Raw genomic sequence first — 24,773 nt, 5'->3', positions numbered from 1 at the left:
AGATGTCATCCCAACATGCCCCCTCAGGGTCCTCCTTGACCTTCTTCCCCTGGATTGAATTAAAAACCTACACTACCCTTAAAATCCGTTCCTTGTGCAGGGACAACTAGAAAATGCTGCGATGGCACGCATCATCTTTTGGCTTGCAGTTGGGCCAATTCTTCTAGACAAAGACCGGGTCTTCCTATGTTCAGAGCGGAGGCCAGCCCTCCTGCTACAAAGCAGAAGTTAATGTGATGGAGGGAAAGAAACCGGCAGAATTTCCAGGCCTGTGGGGTGGCTGCTTTTAATTTTTCAAAATCAGAAGGTGTCCAAACTTAACCTAGGCCCAAAATGGACAGAATCATCTTCATTTTTTTTGTTGCCATTTTTAGGCTTATGGTGAGGAAGGTTTCAGAACCACCATTTGAGTCTTAAACAGCACCGTCAAGTTTACGGTGGACAATGTCGGTGTTTTCTAGTGGAGAGGCTGAGTGGAAAGGGGCTTGGATCCGTAAGTGGAGAAAGGGGGATTTCTAGCCTGGAGTAGCAGGAAGTCTTATAGGTTCCTTAGAGGTTCCAAGACTTACATCATGGGATCAGAAGGAAGGAATAGCGAGCTCGCTAGACAACCGGTCTGTGGAGGAGATCCGAGTAGAGCAGTTAGAAGGAGTGGGGGAGAAGTGGGGGACCGCTTGTCAGGAAATCTCCAGGTATGGCCTTGTCGGTGTTCTTCTAGGGGTGTCTCAGCTCAAGAAAGTCAGGGAAGAGGAGGTTTGAGAATGGTGAGAGCCGCCCCAAAGAGCGGGGCCGGCTTCACGTTTGGCTAGTGGCCAGTGGTATGCTTGCTTAAAGGTTTCTCCCTCTTCCCCAGGTTCATCATCATCATCAATCGTATTTATTGAGCGCTTACTGTGTGCAGAGCACTGTACCAAGCGCTTGGGAAGTCCAAGTCGGCAACATATAGAGACAGTCCCTACCCAACAGTGGGCTCACAGTCTAAAAGGGGGAGACAGAGAACAAAACCATACATACTAACAAAATAAAATAAATAGAATAGATATGTACAAGTAAAATAAATAAATAAATAAATAAATAGAGTAATAAATATAATAATAATAATAATAATAATGTTGGCATTTGTTAAGCGCTTACTATGTGCAAAGCACTGTTCTAAGCGCTGGGGGTGATACAAAGTGATCAGGTTGTCCCATGTGGGGTTCACAGTCTTAATCCCCATTTTACAGATGAAGTAACTGAGGTTCAGAGAAGTTAAGTGACTTGCCCAAGGTCACACAGCAGACGTGTGGGGGAGCTGGGATGCGAACCCATGACCTCTGACTCCAAAGCCCGGGCCCTTTCCACTGAGCCATGCTGCTTCTCTGTATGAACAATATGTACAATATGTACAAACATATATACATATATACAGGTGCTGTGGGGAAGGGAAGGAGGTAAGATGGGGGTTGTGACAGATCACCACCCTGTGCCCATGCTTAATGGTTTCTCTCTCCTCCCAGGCTGTGGCAAGGCAGTACTAGTTCCTCCTAACCCCACCATAAGAGGCTCTTAGTAATAATAATAATTGCATTTATTAAGCGCTTACTATGAGCAAAGCACTGTTCTAAGTGCTGGGGAGGTTACAAGGTGATCAGGTTGTCCCACGGGGGGCTCCCAGTCTCAATCCCCATTTTACCGGTGAGGTAACTGAGGCACAGAGAAGTGAAGTGACTTGCCCAAAGTCACACAGCTAAGTGGCGGGGTCGGATTTGAACCCATGACCTCTGACTCCAAAGCCCATGTTCTTTCCACTGAGCCACGCTGCTTCTCTTAGTAAAACCTTTCGTACTGTTCTCAGTCACAGAACAATCCAATTCCCCGTACTTGGTTAGGAAAAGGTGGATAAGTAGAAGGGGGAAGTAATTATAGTATTTATGGAGCTCTTACTGTGTGCAAAGCATTGCCTTAAGCACTGGGAAAGAATACACAGGTGGAAGTAGACCTGGTCTCTGTCCCTCAGTGGGATCTCAGCTGACTGGGTGCCTTAACCTCCCCCCATGCCCAGGATTAATTACTGTCCTAAAACGGGCCTCACAGCCTGTATTCAATTCATTCCTTCATTCAATCGTATTTATTGAGCGCTTACTGTGTGCAGAGCACTGTACTAAGCGCTTGGGAAGTACAAGTTGGAGCACTTGGGAAGTACAAGTTGAATCAATCTGATTCTCTTGTAACTTCTCCAGCACATCAGCGCCTAGTATTTTCATATGCTGCCGGGTGAGCCCGTTGTTGGGTAGGGATCATCTCTATAATGTTGCCAACTTGTACTTCCCAAGCGCTTAGTACAGTGCTCTGCACACAGTTGTTGTCTGCCAGTGAACTTGGCATGACTGACTCCATCTTGTGCACACCAACAGTAACCCTTTATTTTGTGCAGACCAGTGTTTGTAAAGTAACATTAACCAAAGCGGCTCCTCTGTCTGGAATGTCCGCATCCTGTGTTGACCGTTATCTCCTGATAACATCTTGTAAACAGGGATTTTAACACTAACCAAACCATGACAAACTTAGCGCTTAGTACAGTGCTCTGCACACAGTAAGTGCTCAATAAATACGATTGATGATGATGACAAACAGACGGTTGTATTTTAACTTGGGATTTAGGAATGCCAAGGCCTCACGTGGGGCACTACTCGGGAATTCTTTGTGTAGCTCGGATTTGAAACCCGATAAAAGAGGAAGAAGCAGCTGGGATCGGGGCCGCCTGTCACTCGTCCCTCCCTCGGGAGGTGAACGGGCAGGAAGGCACTTTCATCATCATCATTCGTATTTATTGAGCACTTACTATGTGCAGAGCACCGTACTAAGCGCTTGGGAAGTACAAATTGGCAACAACTTTCCTTCTTTACTGCTCTAACTGAACTCATGTCTCCGAATCATTTTTCCTATCTGCGTCACCACCTTGGGTACACGAACCCTGCGGCTAATTTACACCAGTTAACCTGTTTTGCACCCTACTTCGATAACACAGTAAGCGCTCAATAAATACTATTGAATGAATGAATGAAAGATAATAATAATAATGATGGTATTTGCTAAGCGCTTACTATGTGCTATGTAATATGTCCCAGACTGAGCCCCCTCCTTCCTCTCCCCCGCCTTTCCTCCTTCCCCTCCCCACCGCACCTGTATATATGTATATGTTTGTACGCATTTATTATTCTGTTTATTTGTTTTATTTGTACATATGTATTCTATTTAATTTTGTTAATGTTTTGTTGTCTGTCTCCCCCTTCTAATAATAATAATAATGATGGCATTTATTAAGCAATTACTATGTGCAAAGCACTGTTCTAAGCATTGGGGAGGATACAAGGTGATCAGGTTGTACTAAGCGCTTAGTACAGTGTTCTGCACACAGTACTCAATAAATACGATTGATTGATTGATCAGGTTGTCCCACGGGGGGGGCTCACAGTCTTACTCCCCATTTTACTGATGAGGGAACTGAGGCCCAGAGAAGTTGTGACTTGCCCAAAGTCACACAGCTGACAAGCGGGATTCGAACCCACGACCTCTGACTCCCTCCACTGAGCCGCGCAGCTTCTCACAGTCCTTCTAGACTGTGAGCCCGCTGTTGGGTAGGGGCCGTTGCCAAGTTGGACTTCCCAAGCGCTTAGTACAGTTCTGGGCACATAGTAAGCGCTCAATAAATACGGTCGAATGAATGAATGAATGAATAAATGAAAGATGGGCCCCGGCCCGGCAGGATGGATTGAGGAAACTCATCGCGCGCGGGGCCGGAGGGCTGCTCGGAGGCGGCGGCCCGGTCGGATCCGGCCCGATCCGGTCCGATCCAGTCCGATCCGGTCCGGGGCCCCAGTGAGGCGCGCGAGGCTGGGCGGCTCCCCGCGACCGTTAGTCACGTGACCGGCGCTGTCCAATCGCCGCCCGCCTCTCCGTTTGAGGAAAAAAAAAAGGAGGGCGCCGCGACGCGATTTTGGCGCCAACCCGCAGGCCCCGCCCCCTTCCCCCCTTGGGGGGACGCGCCCGCGCCACCAGCCAATGAGGGCGAAGGGGATTTTGGCGCCAACCCGCAGGCCCCGCCCCACCAGCCAATGAGGGCTAAGGGAGCTCGGGGCGTGGGGGGGGAGAGGGTCTGACCAATGCCAAGTGGCCTGCAGGAGAGAAAAGGAACTGAGGCGTGTTTTGTCTTGTTTGTCTGTCTCCCCCTTCTAGACTGTGAGCCCGTTGTTGGGTAGGGACCGTCTCTATATGTTGCCAACTTGGACTTCCCAAGCGCTTAGTACAGTTCTGTGCACACAGTGTGCGCTTAATAAAGACGATCGAATGAATGAATGAATAAATGAAAGAGGGGCCCCGGCCCGGCGGGATGGATTGAGGAAACTCATCGCGCGCGGGGCCGGAGGGCTGCTCGGAGGCGGATCCGGTCGGATCCGGTACGGGGGCCGAGTGAAGCGCGCGAGGCTCGGCGGCTCCCCGCGACCGTTAGTCACGTGACCGGCGCTGTCCAATCGCCGCCCGCCTCTCCGTGTGAGAAAAAAAAAAAGGAGGGCGCCGCGACGCGATTTTGGCGCCAACCCGAAGGCCCCGCCCCCTTTCCGCCCGGGGAGGGGCCGCGCCCACGCCACCAGCCAATCAGGGCGAAGGGAGCTCGGCGCGGGGGTGGGGAGGGGGTCTGACCAATGCCAAGTGGCCTGCAGGAGAGAAAATAATAATAATGGCATTTATTAAACACTATGTGCAAAGCACTGTTCTAAGCGCTGGGGTGGATACAAGGTAATCAACTTGTCCCACGTGGGGCTCACAGTCAATCCCCATTTTACAGGTGAGGCAACTGAGGCCCAGAGAAGTGAAGTGACTTGCCCAGAGTCACACAGCTGAGAATTGGTGGAGGCGGGATTTGAACCCATGACCTCTGACTCCAAAGCCCGGGCTGTTTCCACTGAGCCACGCTGCTTCTCTAAAGGAAGAAAAGTAACGGACCAAGCCGGGGAGAAGGATGAGGGAACTGAGGCGTGTTTTGTCTTGTTGTCTCTCTCCCTCTTCTAGACTGTGAGCCCACTGTTGGGTAGGGACCGTCTCTATATGTTGCCAACTTGTACTTCCCAAGCGCTTAGTACAGTCCTGTGCACACAGTCAGCGCTCAATAAATACGATTGGATGAATGTTCCTGAAAAGTTTCTTCAAACCCTAAAGTTTCAAGGCACCCATTAAAATTTTTGAACGTTTTATTTCACTCTAACACTCCTGTTTTGTTTCTTTTTGGGGGGCGAGTGGGATCTCCTTGTAGACAGGGAACATGTCTTGTGAGTCTGTCGTACCTCCCAAGCACTTAGTGTGTACATTGAACTTAGTAGTAGATGCTCAATGAATGCTATTACAAGCACTGTTAAAGTTCAGCAGAATGGGCTTTCCAGAAATGTTCCTATAATAATAACTTCTAGACTGTAAGCCTGCTGTTGGGTAGGGACCGACTCTATATGTTGCCAACTTGTACTTCCCAAGTGTTTAGTACAGTCCTGTGCACACAGCGCTCAATAAATACGATTGGATGAATGTTCCTGAAAAGCTTCTTCAAACCCTAAAGTTTTAAGGCACCCATTAAAGTTTTTGAACGTTTTCTTTCACTCTAGCACTCCTGTTTTGTTTCTTTTTGGGGGGGGGAGTGGGAGCTCCTTGTAGACAGGGAACATGTCTTGTGAGTCTGTCGTACTTCCCAAGCACTTAGTGTGTACATTGAACTTAGTAGTAGATGCTCAATAAATGCTATTACAAGCACTGTTAAAGTTCAGCAGAATGGGCTTTCCAGAAATGTTCCTGTAATAATAATAACTTCTAGAGTGTGAGCCCACTGTTGGGTAGGGACTGTCTCTATATGTTGCCAACTTGGACTTCCCAAGCGCTTAGTACAGTGCTCTGCACACAGTAAGTGCTCAGTAAAGATGATTGAATGAATGAATGGCATTTGTTAAGCGCTTACTATGTGCAAAGCACTGTTCTAAGCACTTGGGGGAATACAAAGTGATCAGGTTGTCCCACATGGTGCTCACTATCGTAATCCCCATTTTACAGATGAGGGAACTGAAGCTGAGAAGTGAAGTGACTTGCCCAAGATCACACAGCAGACATGGGGCTGAGTCAGGATTTGAACCCATGACCTCTGACTCCGAAGGCCGGGCTCTTTCCACTGAGCCACGTGATTCCTATGAAAAATTGTTTTTAGGGGACTAAGAATTCAAGGCTCAGTTGGGGATTCAACAGTGTAAATAGTAAGCCTCATTCATTCATTCATTCATTCAATCGTATTTATTGAGCACTTACTGTGTGCTCAAGCACTGTACTAAGCGCTTGGGAAGTACAATTTTCCCAAACATTTAAACTCTGGTAGTGGCAGCCCCCCAGGCTTAAAAGGTATGTAACCTTTGCAAAACTTTAAGCCTTGGCTAGACTGTGGCCACTGCTGTGGTCCCTACTGCTTTTGTTCTGTTCCGTTTGTTGTAATTGGGTATATTTTTCTTGGTCTTATGTTCTTTGTTTTCTTAATGGTATTTGTTAAGCACTTTTTTATGGTACTTAAGTGCTTGCTATGTGCTCGAGACTGTACTATATGCTGGGGTAGATAGAAGATAATTAGGTTGGACACAGTCCCTGTCCCACATGGGGCTTACTGTCTTAATCCTCATTTCACAGATGAGGTAACTGAGGCTCAAAAAAGTGAAATGACTTGCCCAAGGGCACACAGCAGACAAGTGGTGGAGCCTGAATTAGAACTAATGGAGTGAATGGGAAACTGGGGATAAGAGATTCAGCAAATTTCCTGTTTCAATATGGTTTCAATGCTGAGCACTTAAACGGTACCAGAAATAAATGCAGAGCCCGGTCGGAAGACGGAAACTAGTCAGTGTTTGAAGACGATTTAGTTGTTCATACGGAAATACTGAAAATACCCACAGGAATAGTTCAATCAAATAGAGTTTTTAGAGTTGTATTACAAATGTTTTTAAGCTAATATGAGGGGAAATGCAATATTAACTTTGATGAAGGAAGAAATCTCCACTTTCCGGAGATTAGGTGATGGCCCTAAATGATTTTTTATATGTATGTTTGAAGCTGGAACCCACCTTTGTTTACCATTATAACGACAATGTTCCAGAATTCAGTAGCTAAATGAATCCCTGAAAACCTAAAATGTAATTTATGAGACACTTTCTCATGGTTCCTTCTTACGTAAATCAAATTTGGAGCCTGAATGATGTTCTGTGAGAGCAGGTAGCATTTGCTCAATGTGCAGATGGCATTTCAAAACAGGCCCTCACTGGAATCACAAATCACATTTGCCAGAGGAGCAGTCGGTCAAAAAGCATTTTCAGCCCTTTTATTGACACCTAATACATAATCCTCATTACCAACTCCATTTCCCCACCTGAGACTTCCTCCAAACTGGTGAGAGTCAAAGGTAGAGAGCAAGGACCCAACTTCTACTTTTTCAGAATGAATCTCAGGACTTTGTCCAAAATCTGGAATGAGCTCAAATGAGTCAGTTTGCAAATACCAGTGCAAGTTTAGGAGCCCACGAAGGAGAAATTCCATGTGTAGATGCCCAGAGGAGAAAAATAATATCACATGGCTTTACCTCATTTAAGCCCTACCTCCCATTATTTCTCTTGTCACATTTTAAAGTAATCATCATTTTCACAGTAGCATCAGTTAAGAGCTTACTGTGGACAGTGAGCTGTACTAAATGTTTGGGAGGTTGCAAAAGTATTAGATATGATCCCCATTATTAATAATAATAATAATAACAATTGTGGTATTTGTTAAGCACTTACTAATTGCCAAGTACTGTACTAAATGCTGGGGCAGTTAGAAGGTAAGCAGGTCCCACATGGGAGCTCACTGTCTAAATGGGAAGGAGAATAGGTATCGATCCCCATTTTGCAGATGAGGACACAGAGGCCCAGAGAATTTAAGTGATTTGCCCAAGGTCACACAGTAGGTAAATTGTGGGGCTGGGATTAGCACCCAGCTCCTCTAACTCCCAGGCCCTTGTTCTTTCCAAAGATTCATTGGATTTTGTCTGTGAATAATCAGCAACACCCCTAACCACAAGTAAAATGACCTTTACCATGGTAGCCCGCAGAATACTCGATACCCTACTGAATCCTTATGACATTTATTAAACACCTACTCTGTGCTAAGCACTAGGGTAGATAGAAGGTTATGAGCTTGAATACAATCCCTGCCCCACAAGGGTCTCACAATTTATTTTTGTCCCCGTTTTATAGGTGAGGACACAAAAGCGAAAAGAAGTGCCTTGCCCAAGTATAATAGACCAGTGGTAGAAGGGGTACTTGAATACGTATCTCTGGACTACCACTTTAATAATCTTTCCAGTAGGCTACACTCTCTGGTTTGTCAACTTCTGGATAGAAATCAAATCTTACTCAGAAAGGGGATGAGACACAAAAGGCTATACGGATATATCAATCCATCATATTTATTGACTGCTTACTACGTGCAGAGCGCTATACTAAGTGCTTGGGACAGTACAATATGACAGAGTTGATAGACACATTCCCTGACAGACGCTGACATAGATAAATTACAGACTTGTACATAAGAGCTGTGGGACTGAGTGTTGGGATGAATAAAGGGTACAAATCCAACTGCAAAGGTGAAGCAGAAAGGAGTGGGAAAAGAGGAAATGAGGGCTTATTTGGGGAAGGCCTCATGAAGGAGATGTGCTTTTAATAATGCTTTGAAGGTGTGGAACATGATGGTCTGTCAGGTATGAATGGGGAGAGAGTTCCAGGACAGAGGCAGGACGTGGGCGAGAGTAATAGATGAGATCGAGATCAAGGTACAATGAATGGGGTGCCATTAGAGGAGTGAAGAGCATGTGTTGGATTGTAGTAGGAAATCATAGAGGTAAGGTAGGTAGGGACAAGGTGAGTGAGTGCTTTAAAGCCAATCGTCAGGAGTTTCTGTTTGATGTGGAGGAGGATGGGCAACCACTGGAGATTCTTGAGTAGGAAGATGTAGACTGAATGGTTTTCTTAAAAAGTGATCTGGATAGCAGAGTGAAGTGTGAACAGGAGGCAGGGAGGTCAGCAAAGAGGCTGATGCAGTAATCAGGACAGGATAAGACAAATGCTTGGATTAACATGGTAGTAGTTCGGATGTTTGGAGGAAAGAATGGATTTTTAGCAATGTTGTGGAGGTTGAACTGGCAGGATTTGATGTTAGATTGCGTATGCGGGTTGGACGGGAGAGGTGAGTCGAGGATAATGCCAGGGTTACAGGTTTGTGAGATGGGGAAGATGGTAGTGCTGTCTATAAGATCGGAAAGTCAGGGTAAGGGCGGGGTTTGGGTGGGAAGGTGAGGCGTTCTGGAAGACAAGGATTACTGTAAAATGTGTCTTACAGCGATTTTCCACTAGTACTAGGTAAAGGGTGCTCAATACACTTTGTTTAGCCTCTTTCACTCTTCTAGCCTTAAAAATAATTCTTCCAAAATTTGACTGCCTCCTACACGGCTTTAGTATTTTGGAATCTATTCCCCCAAACGCTGACATTCCTCTGCATGGGCTGTTATCTCGAATTGTGAATTTCTCTCTTCCATTGGCTAATGGCCATTTTACCTGTTATTTTCGTCTTTACAGTGTGAATGTTTTATTGGGAATTGGAAACAAAAACCCTCTAGAGTCTTACTGACTTTAGTCCTGAACCTTGGCGGTGTTTTCGTGATTATAATTTTACTTTCTATCTGTGGTCAGGTTCATGAGACCCTGCCAGTTGACAAGCTCATCGATTTGGGCAACAGATTTCTGCCACAATAGATCTATTACTAGTAGAAGTAACAGTGATGTTTGAAGTAGAAATGATATTTATAAGGTATCTACTGAATGTGATGTGCTGCACTATTTGAGAGCCTGATTCTAATGGGGAAGACAGAAATTTTCACAAGCAGTAGACTCAGGACAAGTAAATTGAATGTTGAATTGAATATACGTATAAACACAAGTTTAAGAGGCAGCTGAAGGGTTGACACAGTTCAGCTTACATATGTATAATAGTTATGCTGGTGTGTATTTTTCCTCATAATTGAAGAAGACAGCACTGGTGGTGGAAGTTCACCTGTGAGTGTATGTGTATGTGTGGCTGAAAAAGTCATGGGAGACACGGTGCTGGTCACAATAGGCACACAAAAAGGTCCCTTTAATGTTTACAACATCTGGCCCCCTTTTTCCCTTTTCCCTGCTCATTTCTTGGTCCTCAGAAAGCTTTTCCACAAAAAAGCCTCTCCTTTCTTGGGACCAGTATGCTCTGCTAGCCACATGGCACAAATCCTTGATGTCAGTATTCCTATCCTCAGCAATTGATTCTCAGTAGTGTGTCGGCGGCTTTAACTGTGTCCTGAAAATGTTTTTTTTCTCCCCTCCTCAATTTCCCGATTTCAGCTCTCCATCCAGCCGCCGTTTGAGTCTCCTGCTGTCACTCATTCTTCTCACACGTCCTGCCCAGTGGAGCCATGCTGAAGTGGAGCCATGCTGAAGTGAGCAGAACTCACTCTCTGACTACACTCTGGAATTTCACTCTTTGTGATTCTGTCTTGCCATTTGATATTGAGCCTGGCCTTTAAGTGACACTAATGGAACAGCCATGGTACTGACAACTCACCGGGGAAAGTTTATTTGATGCAGTGAGATGCTAGGAGGACTTTGAAGGTGGGGAGGGCTAAGGCTGAGGGATTTCTGGAGGGAAAGAGTTCTAGGCCCTGGAGACAACTTGAACAAAAGGGCAGAGGTGGGTGAGACAAGAGTGGGAAACAGGCAGGAAGGGTTCTGGGGAGAGGCGAGAGTGCAAGCAGCAGTGTGGAGATCCAAAATATAAGGTGGGATGCTTAATAATCATTCTGGTATTCACTAAGCACTTCCAATGCGCCAAGCAGTGAACGCAGCACTGGGTAGATAAAAGAGAATCAGGTCAGACACAGCCCCAGTCCCATATGGGACTCACAGGCTAGAAGGGAGAGAGAACAGGTATTGAAGCTGCATTTACAGATGCAGAAACTGAGGCCCAGATAAGCTACATCGATTTGTTCAAGGTCACACAACAGGCAAGTCGCAGAACTTGGATTAGATCCCAGATCCCCTGATTCCTAGACCTGAGCTCTTTCCCCTAGGCCATGCTAGTCTCTTCCAAAGTTCTCCTGACGAAGGATGTTTGGGACTTTTGTTTGTTTCTACCCAGATGGATTCTGTTATTCACATCCACTTGTTTTGGATGAGATTTTCCTTCTTTTGGAATAATCATCTATTTCACTTGCAGTCAGCATGCTGAGCGGAGATGAGGGTTTACCCAATTATAGGGTGGCCTGCACATGTGTTGGAAAGGTGTATGCAAATCCAGTGCCTTAACTACTCTCTTATGAACGAAGATTTTCTTGGGATCTCTTCTGTATTCACACAAACCATTACTGGACAAACAACAGCACACCCACTGAGCAATCCAGCTGGGCTTTTTCATACTCAGTCCAGGAAATTATTTCAAAATAGCTAATGTCTGCCTTGATTTCCTACAGAGGAGTTGATGTTGATTACAGTATTTAAGATCATACTATGTGCCAGGCACTGTTCTAAGTCCTGGGATAGTTACAAGATCATCAAATTGGACACAGTCCCTGTCCTACATGGGGCTCACAGTCTAGGTAGTAAGGAGTAGTATTAAATCCCCATTTTACACATGACAAAACTGAGGCACATAGAAGTGAAGTGACTTGTCCATAGTCACACAGCAGACAAGAGTGAATCCAGGATTAAAACCCAGGTCCTCTGACTCTCAGGCTCCCTCTCTTTCCACCAGGCCATGCTGCTTCTTTCTAAGATTTCTTAAGGCTGAGTTACTCCCTTTTTGTTAGATGTCTCTCTGTTGTTGATCACATTGTGATTATTTTCATTTAATAAAATACCATAACAACTCTTATATGTGAATGCAACACTTGTACACGAATAGACAATAAAATATTTCTGTCTTCATCAATGTGGCTTTGATATGATCCCCTTGGTCTGAAAATTAATAGATCCTGTGCACAGTTTAATTTTTGTGTGTGTGGCATCCCTTACAGTCCACCTGATCGATTCATTTTATAACAATAATAATAACTGTGGAATTTTCTGAGCATTTACTGTTTATTTTACAGTATTTGTTAAGTATCACTCTGTGTCAGGCACTGTACTAAGCACTGGGGTAGATTCAAGAGAATCAGGTCAGACACAGTCTCTGTCCATCTTCTGATTTATAATCTATGTAATCTAATGCTCGCCTTCTCACTGTACCTCGATCTCATCTATTCATTCATTCATTCAATCGTATTTATTGAGCGCTTACTGTGTGCAGAGCACTGTACTAAGCGCTTGGGAAGTACAAGTGGGCAACGTATAGAGACGGTCCCTACCCAACAGTGGGCTCACAGTCTAGAAGGGGGAGACAGAGAACAAAACCAAACATATTAACAAAATAAAATAAGTAGAATAAATATGCACAAGTAAAATAAATAAATAAATAATAAATAAATAAATAAATAAATAGATAGATAGATAGATAAATAGATAAATAAATAAATAAATAGATCTCGCCACCAACCTCTTGCCCACATCCTGCCTCTGGCCTGGAATGCCCTCTCTCCTCATATCAGACAGGCAACTGCTTTCCCCAACTTCAAAACCGTAATGAAGGCACATCTCCTCCACGAAGCCTTCCCTGACTAAACCTTCCTCTTCTCTCACTCCCTTCTGTGCTGCTCTTACTTGCTTCACCATTCATCCTCCCTCCCATCCCCACAGCACATATGTATGTATCTAAATATATCTGTAATTTATCTATTTATTTATATTAATGTCTGTCTCCCCCACACTTAGACTGTGAGCTCGTTGCGGGCAGGAATGTGTCTTTTGTTGTGCTGTACTCTCCCAAGCACTTACTACAGTGCTGTGCACACAACAAGCACTCAATAAATACAATTGAATGAATGAATGAGTGAACATGTATATATGTTTGTACATATTTGTTACTCTATTTATTTATTTATTTTACTTGTACATATCTATTCTATTTATTTTATTTTGTTAGTATGTTTGGTTTTGTTCTCTGTTTCCCCCTTTTAGACTGTGAGCCCACTGTTGGGTAGGGACTGTCTCTATATGTTGCCAACTTGTACTTCCCAAGAGCTTAGTACAGTGCTCTGCATACAGTAAACGCTCAATAAATACGATTGATGATGATGATGATGATGATGAATGAATGAGGGAAAACAGGTATTTCATCCCCATTTCATCCCCAGAAACTAAAGCAGCAGGGAGGCAGTATGGCCTAGTGGAAAAAGCACAGATCTGAGAGTCAGATGACCTGTGTACTAATCCTGGTTCTGCCATTTGTCGACTGTGTGACTTTGGGCAAGTCACTTAACTTCTCTGTGCCTCAGTTTCTTCAGCTATAGACTTGTAAGAGTGTTGTGGGCAGGGAATGTATCTATCAACCCTGTTATATTGTACTCTTCCAAGTTCTTAGTTACAGTAAGTCTTCAATAAATATGATTGACTGATTGATAAAATGGGGATTTAATCCTCCACCCTCCAACTAAGACTGTCAACCCCATGGGACTGTGTCCCATCAGATGATCTTGTATCTATCCCAGTTCTTAGTATGGTGTCTGAATTTTCTTAACTCAAACAAGGTACAAATAAATAGCCAGATATATCCTATGGGTCTGAACACATTTTTGATTCAACTCTAATTCGAGATTTGATCAGAGTGTGCTCCTCTTGGCCTAGAGGCCTGTCAGATGTGAGCTAGCCAGAAAGAGTAACAGTTTAGAGAGAGAAAAAGTCCCACAGCAATCAATCAATCGTATTTGTTGAGCACTTACTGTGTGCAGAATACTCTAATTAATTAATTAATTAACAAAATTAATGTTGTTTAATGTGATTAGCAGAGTGCCCTAAAGGGATGCAGTTTAGGGATCATTCCTGGAACGTTTGAGAAAATTTATTTTGCCAATGCACTAACTCATGTCCATATTCCCTTTTTCTTTTTCCTTCTTCCAATAATTAATATAAGCTCCTTGTGGGCAGAGAACATGTCTACCAACTCTGTTATAGTGTACTCTCCATAGGCCAGGGGAAGCAGCCTGACCTAGTGGAAAGGACACGTGCCCGGGAGTCAGGGGGCCTGGGTTCTAATCTCAGCTCTGCCAATTGTTTACTGTGATATCTTGGGCAAATCATTTAACTTCTATGATCTCAGTTTCCTTAACTGTAGGATGGAGATTAAATACCAGTTCTTCCTCGTACCTAGACTGTGTGCTCTGCGCAGGACAGGGACTGTGTCTGACCTAATTAACTCGTACCTACCCCAGTGCTCGGAACGGTGTTTGACACATAGTAAGTGCTTAACAGATACCATAAAAAAGTGTTTAATACAGTGCTGTGCACACAGTAAGTGCTCAACAAATATGACTGAGTGGTTGGCACATCTCAAGTATTTGACAGGGGCCATAAAAAATAAAAATAAAAAAGCACAAAAATATTGCCCACGTCACACAGCAGGCAACTGGCAGAGCCAGAATTAGAACCCAGGTCCCCTGTCTCCCGGGCCCTTCCTCTTCCACTAGGTCACATGGCTTCTCTAAGAGAATAAATGAGAAGAAAAATCAGTATCAAATTTTTTGGCTGAAATACCATGACATTGTGCCTCCCATAAAAGCAAAAAAATCCCACAAGTCCACCCTATAGCAGCCTCTTGTATTTACAGATTGATTGATTTATGGCTATTCTGAGAACTTTATGTATGTACTGTATGCATATCCCATGGGGAACTGGGAATAGTGCATTCTTTTCTATGGCTCTAGAAAATCTTGTGTGGAGTCTCCTGCTCCTCATCCCCTGACTAGGGCTAACTTTTCACTGTAGCCACTCCATTTGCGGCCGTATCTGAGAAAACCCCTAACAGAAGAGAGGAAGTGAAAATTAGGATTTTATCAAAAAGCCAGTCTATTTTCATAGAAAATCCAATTATTAAGATGCTAAAATGCTAACACTCCTTTCCACAGCATTGCCTTGAAGTAGTCTTTCATGTCTTTCTTTCTCATTCTATTTCTTAAGTCCTCACCAATTGTCACAATAGCTTGCGGTCGTGGAGGCAAGAATCGTGTATTTTTTTATTTCAATTCTTCTTCAAAGCAAAGAATGAATCAGACTTTCAAAAAGGATCACTCTCAGGCAGAGCACAAACAAGGACAGTTCTTGTTCCAAAATAATTTTTTTTTTCCAAAAGCTGTGGGCAGTTCAAAGCAGCGGGTTATAAATAATGTCATTCTTCTCCCTTGATTCCAATTTTCACAACTGTAAATATTATAATACAGTTTCAAACTTCCTCCATGTGTAAAAATGCTCCAATGATTCTAATTAAATATGTCTCTCCTCTTGATGTCGGGAAGCTACAGGAGAAATCTTCCTTTGAAGGCAATAGGGTTCTTTCTTTTTGTAGAGAGTGGTTGCCTTGAATCTATACTACTCAAATGATCTGATTTATCTAATGCCCAAATATATTCTCCTACATTTCCTAAGGTCTCTTTTTCCCACTTTCTAGATTCTTTAGCACTCTGGGTGATTCCCTTTGGGGTTCAGTTACTTTGGTTAATCCCTCTAGACTGTAAACTCGTTGTGGGCAGGGAATGTATCCAGTATATTGCTATATTGTACTCTCCCAAGCACTTAGTACAGTGTTCTGCAAACACTAAGCACCCAATAAATATGATTGATTAGTTGAAGAGCTGGCAGCACAGCCCTTTAGAAATGATTTTTCTCCAAATGAGCCCTTTGAGTCAGAAAATAGAACTCTTTTTGACCCATTTCCCCAAATTTGGCAGTAATCAGAGTGAAGGAGATGCAGGTAAAAACCCACGTAGGTGCATTATTTCCAGTGGTGGTTCCTAGGTGAGTTTTCATAATTCAAACAAGGTACAAAGAAATAGATATATCCGTGCATTTGAACAAGTCTTTGATTGTACCCTAATCCGAGATTTGATCAGAGTGTGCGCCTCTTGGCCTAGAGGCCTGTCAGATGTGAGCTAGCCAGAGTGACAGTTTAGAGAGAAAAAAAGTCCTCGAGCAATCATGCAATTGTATTTATTGAGCCCTTACTGTTTGCAGAATACTGTACTAAGTATGATGCAACTCTGACCAAGTAATGTTGTTTAATGTAGTTAGCTTAATATCCTAAAGGGATGTAGTTTAGGGATCACTCCTGGAACATTTGAGAAAACTCATTTTGCCAATGCAGTAACTCATGTCCATACTCCCTTTTTTTCTTTTTCCTTCTTCCTAAAATTATTTTTTGTGTCTCCCTCTCCCCTAGATCTTAGATTTCTTGAAAGTAGGCATGAAAACTACTACTAATAATAATAATGGCATTTATTAAGCACTTACTATGTACAAAGCACTGTTCTAAGCACTTGGGAGGTTACAAAGTGATCAGGTTATCCCACGTGGGGCTCACAGTCTTAATCCCCATTTTACAGATGAGGGAACTGAGGCACAGAAAAGTTAAGTGACTTGACCAAAGTCACACAGCTGACAATTGGTGGAGCCAGGATTTGAACCCATGACCTTTGACTTCAAAGCCTGTACTCTTTCCACTGAGCCATGCTGCTCTCTTACTAACTGTTGTGTTCTTCCGAGTTTGGTAAAGTGCTCAAATACTAATGATTAATTGACAGAGAAGATATAAGCGCTGGTCCTAGCAGTTTCTCGAACTACTAAAATAACAATCCTGTCATCAATGCAAAGTGAATGATCAGGAAGATTTCCTCAAGGGAATATATTCTTTCTTTCTATTGAGCTGTTTCAGATATCAAAAAAATCAGTTTGTAAAATGTCAGCTTAATTCCAAAATAACTCGAGGTGTGAAACCTCAAAAATATTGAACATCTATGATAAATCGCTACATTATTCCTTCCCCTGCTTTTCCACTGCTATTGACACCGAGGCACTGCATGACTCTGTACGTTTTCTCTGAATTTAGCTCTCAAAATATAGCAGCCCTCTAGTTTCCATTGGGTATGTTCCTTCAGTGTCTTGTTTGGCTAAGAAAATCTTTCAAGAGTCAGTCTCTGGTGCCTTGTCCTCCCTATTAAATTGGACCCTAATCTGTGCCACCTGCTCTCAAGAGAGCAGAAACCACCCGAACTCAGTGATGCACAAATCTGTCTACCTCTGAACTTTCTTCCTCAGGCAATCCAGCATAGCACTTTGTCTCCAAGCAACCCCAAGTGGATTGTCTCTCTGGCAATTCACGTTAAACATGATGAAGGCCGAACTGTCTATTTTCCCTCCGTGTCCCTTTCCCATCCCTGGGGAGAATGACATCACATCATTTTCTCTTCACCATTTCTTTCGATCTCCACACACGCTCTGTTGCCAAAACCTATTGTCAAACCCTCCTGCTTTATCTTTCAACGCCTTTTCATCTTCTCCGTCCCTAAAGTCACTGCCTTAATCCAAGCCCTAGTCCACATTTTCTAGTTCTCTGCCCTGTTCCCTATCCAGTTGTATTTATTGAGCGCTTACTGTCATCATCATCATCATCAATCGTATTTATTGAGCGCTTACTGTGTGCAGCCCTCTGTACTAAGCACTTGGGAGAGTACAATATAACAAAGTTGGTAGACAGTGTTCCCTGCCCACAGTGAGCTTACAGTCTAGAGGGGGAGACAGATGTGAATATAAGTGGGAGACGTGGGGAAGGCCTCTTGGAGGAGATGTGCCTTTAATAAGGCTTTGAAGGTGGGGAGAGTGATCATCTGCCAGATATAAAGAGGTAAGGCGTTCCACGCCAGAGGTGAGACCTGGGTGAGAGGTTGACAGTGAGATAGACAAGATCACGGTACAGTGGGCAGGTAAGCATTAGAGGACCAAAGTGTGGGGACTGGGTTGTAGTAGGAAAGCAGTGAGGTAAGGTAGGAGGGGGCAAGGCGATTGAGGTCTTTATCCCATCGTTGGGTAGGGACCGTCTCTATATGTTGCCGATTTGTACTTCCTAAGCGCTTAGTACAGTGCTCTGCACACAGTAAGTGCTCAATAAATACGATTGAATGAATGAATGAATAAAACCGATGGTAAGGAGTTTCTGTTCGATGCAGCGGTGAATGGACCACTAGACTGTGAGCCCACTGTTGGGTAGGGACTGTCTCTATATGTTGCCAACTTGTACTTCCCAAGCACTTAGTACAGTGCTCTGCACACAGTAAGCGCTCAATAAATACGATTGATTGATTGATTGATTGATTGATTGATTGACAACAACTGGAGATCTTGAGGAGTGGGGAAACACGGACTGAACGTTTCTGTAGAACCAATTCTGGCAGCCACCAGAGTCCAAAGAGCCTGGGAGCAGAAAGAAGGGAACAAAGCAGGCCAACTAGCATTTTCATTCATTCATTCAATCGTTTTTATCGAGCAATTACTGTGTGCGGAGCATTGTACTAAGCGCTTGGGAAATATAAGTTGGTAACATATTGAGACGGTCCCTACCCAACAACGGGCTCACAATCTAGCACTTTCAAGAGCAACTGCCTATCAGGAATCCTGCTGAGCTAATTGAGAGGCTACAGGAGAGACAAGCCCCACCCCACCCCATCCATTCATATGAGCTCCATTCCTATGGTTAATAGCTATAATTTAAGTACCGTTTTGAGAAAGCTGGTCAATCATGGTTCATGGTGGAGGAATCTTGGAAAGATTCAGAGTTGTGCCAAGCAAGCATTCTCAAGTTAATCACTGAAATCTACCTATCCCAATTTGACTACTTTATCAGCCTGCTAGCTGATCTCCTTGCCTCCAGTTTCTCCACATCTCCAGTCCGTAGTCCCTGCCTGAGCATCTTCCCTTTCCAGTCTATACTTCAGTCTGCTTCCCGGATCAATCTTTTAAACTGTCATTCTGCACGCATCTCCCCTTTTCTCAAAAATCTCCAATGGCTGCCCATTCCTCTGCACATCATCAAATTGAAGCTCCTAACCAGAATACCCGAAAGCTCTCTCACTCCTACTGATCCACTCTCTTCTCCCACTACACTCCATCTCGCAATTTTTTTTCTTCTCAAGCCAACTTATTCACTGGGCCTCATCTCATCTTTCCCACCACCAACCATCTACTCACATTCTTCCACCTGCCTGGATCTTCCCTCACCTTCAATAGCCCACTGCTTTCCCCAGCCTCAAAGCTCTTCTAAGATCATATCTTCTCCAAGAGGCCTTCTTTCCCTGAGTAATCTCTAATTTTCCTACCTTGGCCCTTTGGCATCAATCGATCGTATTTATTGAGCACTTACTAATTGCAGAGTACTGTGCAGAGCTTGGGAGACAAGGTTTTGCACCCAGTAAGTGCTCAATAAATATGATCAAATGAATGATTACAACAGAATTAACAGACACGTTCCCTGACCATAAGAAGCTTACGGTTTAAGCAATTAAATTATTATTCATTCATTCACTCAATCGTATTTATTGAGCGCTTACTGTGTACAGAGCACCATACTAAGCACTTGGGAAGTACAAGTCGGCAACATATAGAGACGGTCCCTACTCAACAACAGGCTCACAGTCTAGAAGGGGGAGACAGACAACGAAACAAAACATGTAGACAGGTGTCAAAATCGTCAGAACAAATAGAATTAAAGCTATATAATAATAATGGCATTTATTAAGTGCTTATTATGTGCAAAGCACTGTTCTAAGTGCTGGAGAGGTTACAAGGTGATCAGGTTGTCCTGGGGGATGCTCACAGTCTTAATCCCTACTGTACAGATAAGGTAACTGAGGCACAGAGAAGTTAAGTGACTTGCTCAAAGTCACACAGCTGACCATTAGCGGAGCCAGTATTTGAACCCATGACCTCTGACTCCAAAGCCCGTGCTCTTTTCCACTGAGCCATGCTGCTTCTCATATATGCACATCATTAACAAAATAAATAAAACTGTAAATATGTACAAGTTAAATAAATAGAGTAATAAATCTGTACAAATAATATACAAGTGCTGAGGGGAGGGGAAGGAGGTAGGGCAGGGGGATGGGGAGGAGGAGAGGAAAAAGGGGGCTCAGTCTGGGAAGGCCTCCTGGAAGAGGTGAGCTCTCAGTAGGGCTTTGAAGGGAGGAAGAGAGCTAGCTTGGCGGATGTGTGGAGGGAGGGCATTCCAGGCCAGGGGGAGGACGTGGGCCGGGGGTCGATGGCAGGACAGACGAGAACGAGGTACAGCGAGGAGGCTAGCAGCAGAGGAGTGAAGGGTGTGGGCTGGGCTGTAGAAGGAGAGAAAGGAGGTGAGGTAGGAGGGGGCGAGGTGATGGACAGCCTTGAAGCCGAGAGTGAGGAGTTTATGCTTGATTCGTAGGTTGACAGGCAGCCACTGCAGATTTTTTGAGGAGGGGAGTGACATGCCCAGAGCGTTTCTGCACAGAGATAATCCGGACAGCAGAGTGAAGTATAGACTGAAGTGGGGAGAGACAGGAGGATGGGAGATCAGAGAGGAGGCTGATGCAGTAATCCAGTCGGGATATGATAAGAGATTGAACCAGCAAGGTAGCAGTTTGGATGGAGAAGAAAGGGTGGATCTTGGCGATATTGGGGAGGTGAGACTGGCAGGTTTTGATGATGGATTGGATGTGCGGGGTGAACGAGAGAGAGGAGTCGAGGATCAATCAATCAATCAATCAATCGTATTTATTGAGTGCTTACTGAGGATGACACCAAGGTTGCGGGCTTGTGAGATGGAAGGATGGTAGTGCCGTCTACAGTGACAGGAAAGTCAGGGAGAGGGCAGGGTTTGGGAGGGAAGATAGGAGTTCAGTCTTGGTCATATTTAGTTTCAGATGGCGGGCAGATATCCAGATGGAGATGTCCTGAAGGCAGGAGGAGATACGAGCTTGGATGGAGGGAGAGAGAGCAGGGGCAGAGTTGTAGATTTGGGTGTCATCAGTGTAGAGATGATAGTTGAAGCCGTGGGAGTGAATGAGTTCACCAAGGGAGTGAGTGTAGATAGACAACAGAAGGGGGCCAAGAACTGACCCTTGAGGAATCCCTACAGTAAGGGGATGGGGAGGGAGGAGCCCACAAAGGAGACTGAGAATGAACGGCTGGAGAGATAAGAGGAGAACCAGGAGAGGACGGTGTCTGTGAAGTTGAGGTTGGATAGTGTGTTGAAGAGAAAGGGGTGATCCACAGTGTCAAAGGCAGTTGAGAGGTCGAGGAGGATTAGGATAGAGTAGGAGCCATTGGATTTGGCAAGAAGTAGGTCATTGGTGACCTTTGAGAGGGCGGTTTCGGTGGAGCGTAGGGGACGGAAGCCAGATTAGAGGAGGTCAAGGAGGGAGTTGGCATTGAGGAATTCGAGGCAGTGGGTGTATACGACTCATTCTAGGAGTTTGGAAAGGAAGGGTAGGAGGGAGATGGGGCGATAACTAGAAGGGGAGGTGGGGTCAAGAGAGGGTTTTTTTAGGAGGGGGGAGACATAGTCATGTTTGAAGGCAGGGGGGAAGGAACCAGTGGAGAGTGAGCAGTTGAAGATGGAAGTTAAGGAGGGGAGGAGGGAAGGGGCGGGAGATTTCATAAAATGAGAGGGAATGAGGTCTGAAGCACAGGTGGATGGAGTAGCACTTGAGATGAGGGAGGAGATCTCATCTGAAGATACTGCTGGGAAGGATGGGAGAGTAGTGGAGAGGGTTGAGAGCCGGGGGGATGGAGAAGGGGGAGGGGTGACTTTGGGGAGCTCAGACCTGATGGAGTTAATTTTATTATTTAAGTAGGAAGCCAGATCTTTGGGGGTGAGAGGTGGAGGAGGGGGAATAACAGGGGGCCTGAGGAGGGAGTTAAATGTACAGAACAGCTGACGGGGATGATGGGCCTGGGTGTCAATAAGGGAGGAGAAATAGTTTTGCCTGGCAGAGGAGAGGGCAGAGTTAAGGCAGGAAAGGATAAACTTGAAGTGAACAAGGTTGGCTTGGTTGACTCACAGTCCTAATGAGTGCACATATTTTATATATTCTCTATCTCCCCCTATCTGTAATGTAAATTTCTGTCTCCCCTAGTCTCTAAGCTCCTAGAGAGCGGGGATCATTTCTTCAACTACTTTGCTTTTGCACAAGTGCTTAGTACAACACTCTCCATTCAGTGGGTGCTCAATCAACACTATTGATGATGATGATGTTGAAATCAATAATATAGGAATTGAGATTTAAAAAGGGAAGGAGTAGAAAAACAGAGAAAAAAGGGAGGGATAGAGAGACAAAACACACAGATACCCAAGACTCAAACAGAAGTTAAATTCAATTTCTTACAATGCAATAATTAAACAAACTTTCTTAGGCCTGAACTCAATCCTAGGCCTAATTATTTACAGTTTAACCATATATCCCCTGAGCAGCGCATTGGAGGAAACAAGGAAAAAGAGCCACCTCATCTTTGTTTTATTTAAAAGCTCCTCCCTGGCTCCTACTGGCCAGACCCACCTTTTTCTAGATTTCAGTTCCCCCAGAGGATTCTGGAAAATGTAATCCTTCAGGTTCCCAAAGCATGTAATTCCCGGGAAGTAGAGAGTAAGAGGAATAGATCTGCTAGGACACCTCCTTCAATCCCCTTCCATCTAAATTCTGCCTCCAACATATCAGGGGTACTTAGTACAGATTAACTGATGGTGGTGGCGGTGAGAGTCATTTTTCTGCACTTGGCAAATTATTTGGCTTTTCTTTCCCTCATTTTTTTTAATGACAAGACTAATTTCTGTCCTTTTTCTCTCCCCTTGGGATATAACTGTTAAATTCTTCATCTGTTCATTTTGTGGTGGAATGCTACTTGTTTTCCAGGCCTAATAGTCTTGATTGATGATCACTATCCCACTGGACTACGAAGATCTCATCCCCAGATAGATTTTCTTTAATTGTGAGAAAGACTGGGGCATTTTATTTGTGAATGGTTGGTTTCACTTCCTATTTATGGGGTTGGAATTTTCAAAGATTTCTGTGGATATGAACCGAGCTATTGAAAAGATGATATGCCCGAATCCTGGGCAGGCCATGCAAAATGGAAACACCACACAACGACAAAATGCACACTGCCTGCAATTGTTCAATTGCAATTGTTTTTCCAGCAATTAGCATAGCTCCCAATAAAGTGACCAGTCCTCTAAAACACTCCTGCTCATGGTTCCGGGCTACTGTGTTAAGGATAACGTCCAATTCCGGCTCTCATCCGATCTGACTGGCTTCATCTTGAACTGACTCTCAAGATATAAATGAGCAAACATTTCATTAAAAATGAAGAGGTTTATGACAATACCTTTTCTCCCCAAATGGAACCACCTGAGTTTTCCTAATGGCTGGTGACATCAATTAGCGGTTTCTCTGAAATTGAAAACATTTTCCATCTGTTCACATGCCCTCATTACCGAGTAGTTAAGAGCCTGTGGGATTGCAAAGGCACATTTTTGCAAATTACAAAATATCAAAATGAGTTATTGAAGAGGCAGCGATGACTATGTGATAAGCTGGGCAAGCCCGCTGCCCTCATTGGTTTGTCAGCAAGAGAAGACATCTGGGAGCATAAATCCTGTTTACCTTTTAATACCTGAGAAGGTAGCCTGTGGCTCTGGGTCTTTCTTTTGTGCACCCACCTCATGTGGAGAACTCGTCGTATTTGTTGCTTCCTGAAAGCAAGATTTGGCTGAACATACACCAAGCATATGAACAGGCAAGCTAAAATCCACGCTTACAGCCCTGGAGCCAAACTCAGCAAACTCCCTGGGAGATTAAGGCCAAAGATCCACGGGTTAAAGATAAATGGTCCTCTGCGCTGGCCGTGCTGGCCTGCCCGTGGAGGGTGAGACTTCTATAGTTAGTGTGACCAAGCCATCTGGTTCTGAACTGGACATTCTGGTTTCCAGCTTTCCTGTCCCCTCTCCAGTGCAGATTCAGCAACAGACACCTCCGTGCCCGCTGTTGGTGTTTTCAGCGGCTGGCCTCCCTCCCCTCCCTAGGTACTGCCACCAAGTCCCACAGCTCAAAGAGACTCCCGGGAGTCAAATCCCATTTTGACTAACTGCATCAGCCTCCTTGCTGACCTCCCTGTCTCCTGCCTCTCCCCTCTCTAGGTCCGAGTGTACTCTGCTGCATAGATCACTTTTCTAAACAAAACACCCAGTCCACAATTCCCTTCTCCTCAAAAACCTCCAATGGTTGCCAATCCATCTCTGCAGCAAACAGAAATTCCTCACCATCTGTTTTAAAACGCTCAATCGGCTCTCCCTCCTACTTTCTTCTACAGAGAAGCAGCGTGGCTCAGTGGAAAGAGCACGGGCTTTGGACTCAGAGGTCATGGGTTTGAATCCCGACTCCACCGCATGTCTGCCGTGTGATCTTGGGCAAGTCACTTAACTTCTCTGGGCCTCAGTTACCTCATCTGTAAAATGGGGATTAAGACTGTGAGCCCCACGTGGGACAGCCTAATCACCCTGTATCCTCCCCAGCGCTTAGAACAGTGCTTTGCACATAGTAAGCGCTTAACAAATGCCAATTATTATTATTATTATTATTAACACACCAATCTACTATACCCTAAATGGTGCACGTCAATCTGTAATGCCAACCTCCCTACGCTACCTTTATCTTGTTTCTCTGGCCACTGACCCCATACCCACATCCTCCCTCTGAGAGACCACCTGTTTCC

Source organism: Tachyglossus aculeatus, chromosome 17, assembly GCF_015852505.1.
Source record: "Tachyglossus aculeatus isolate mTacAcu1 chromosome 17, mTacAcu1.pri, whole genome shotgun sequence".
NCBI classification, from domain to species: Eukaryota; Metazoa; Chordata; class Mammalia; order Monotremata; family Tachyglossidae; genus Tachyglossus; species Tachyglossus aculeatus.
Note: the sequence above shows the minus strand (reverse complement) of the source record.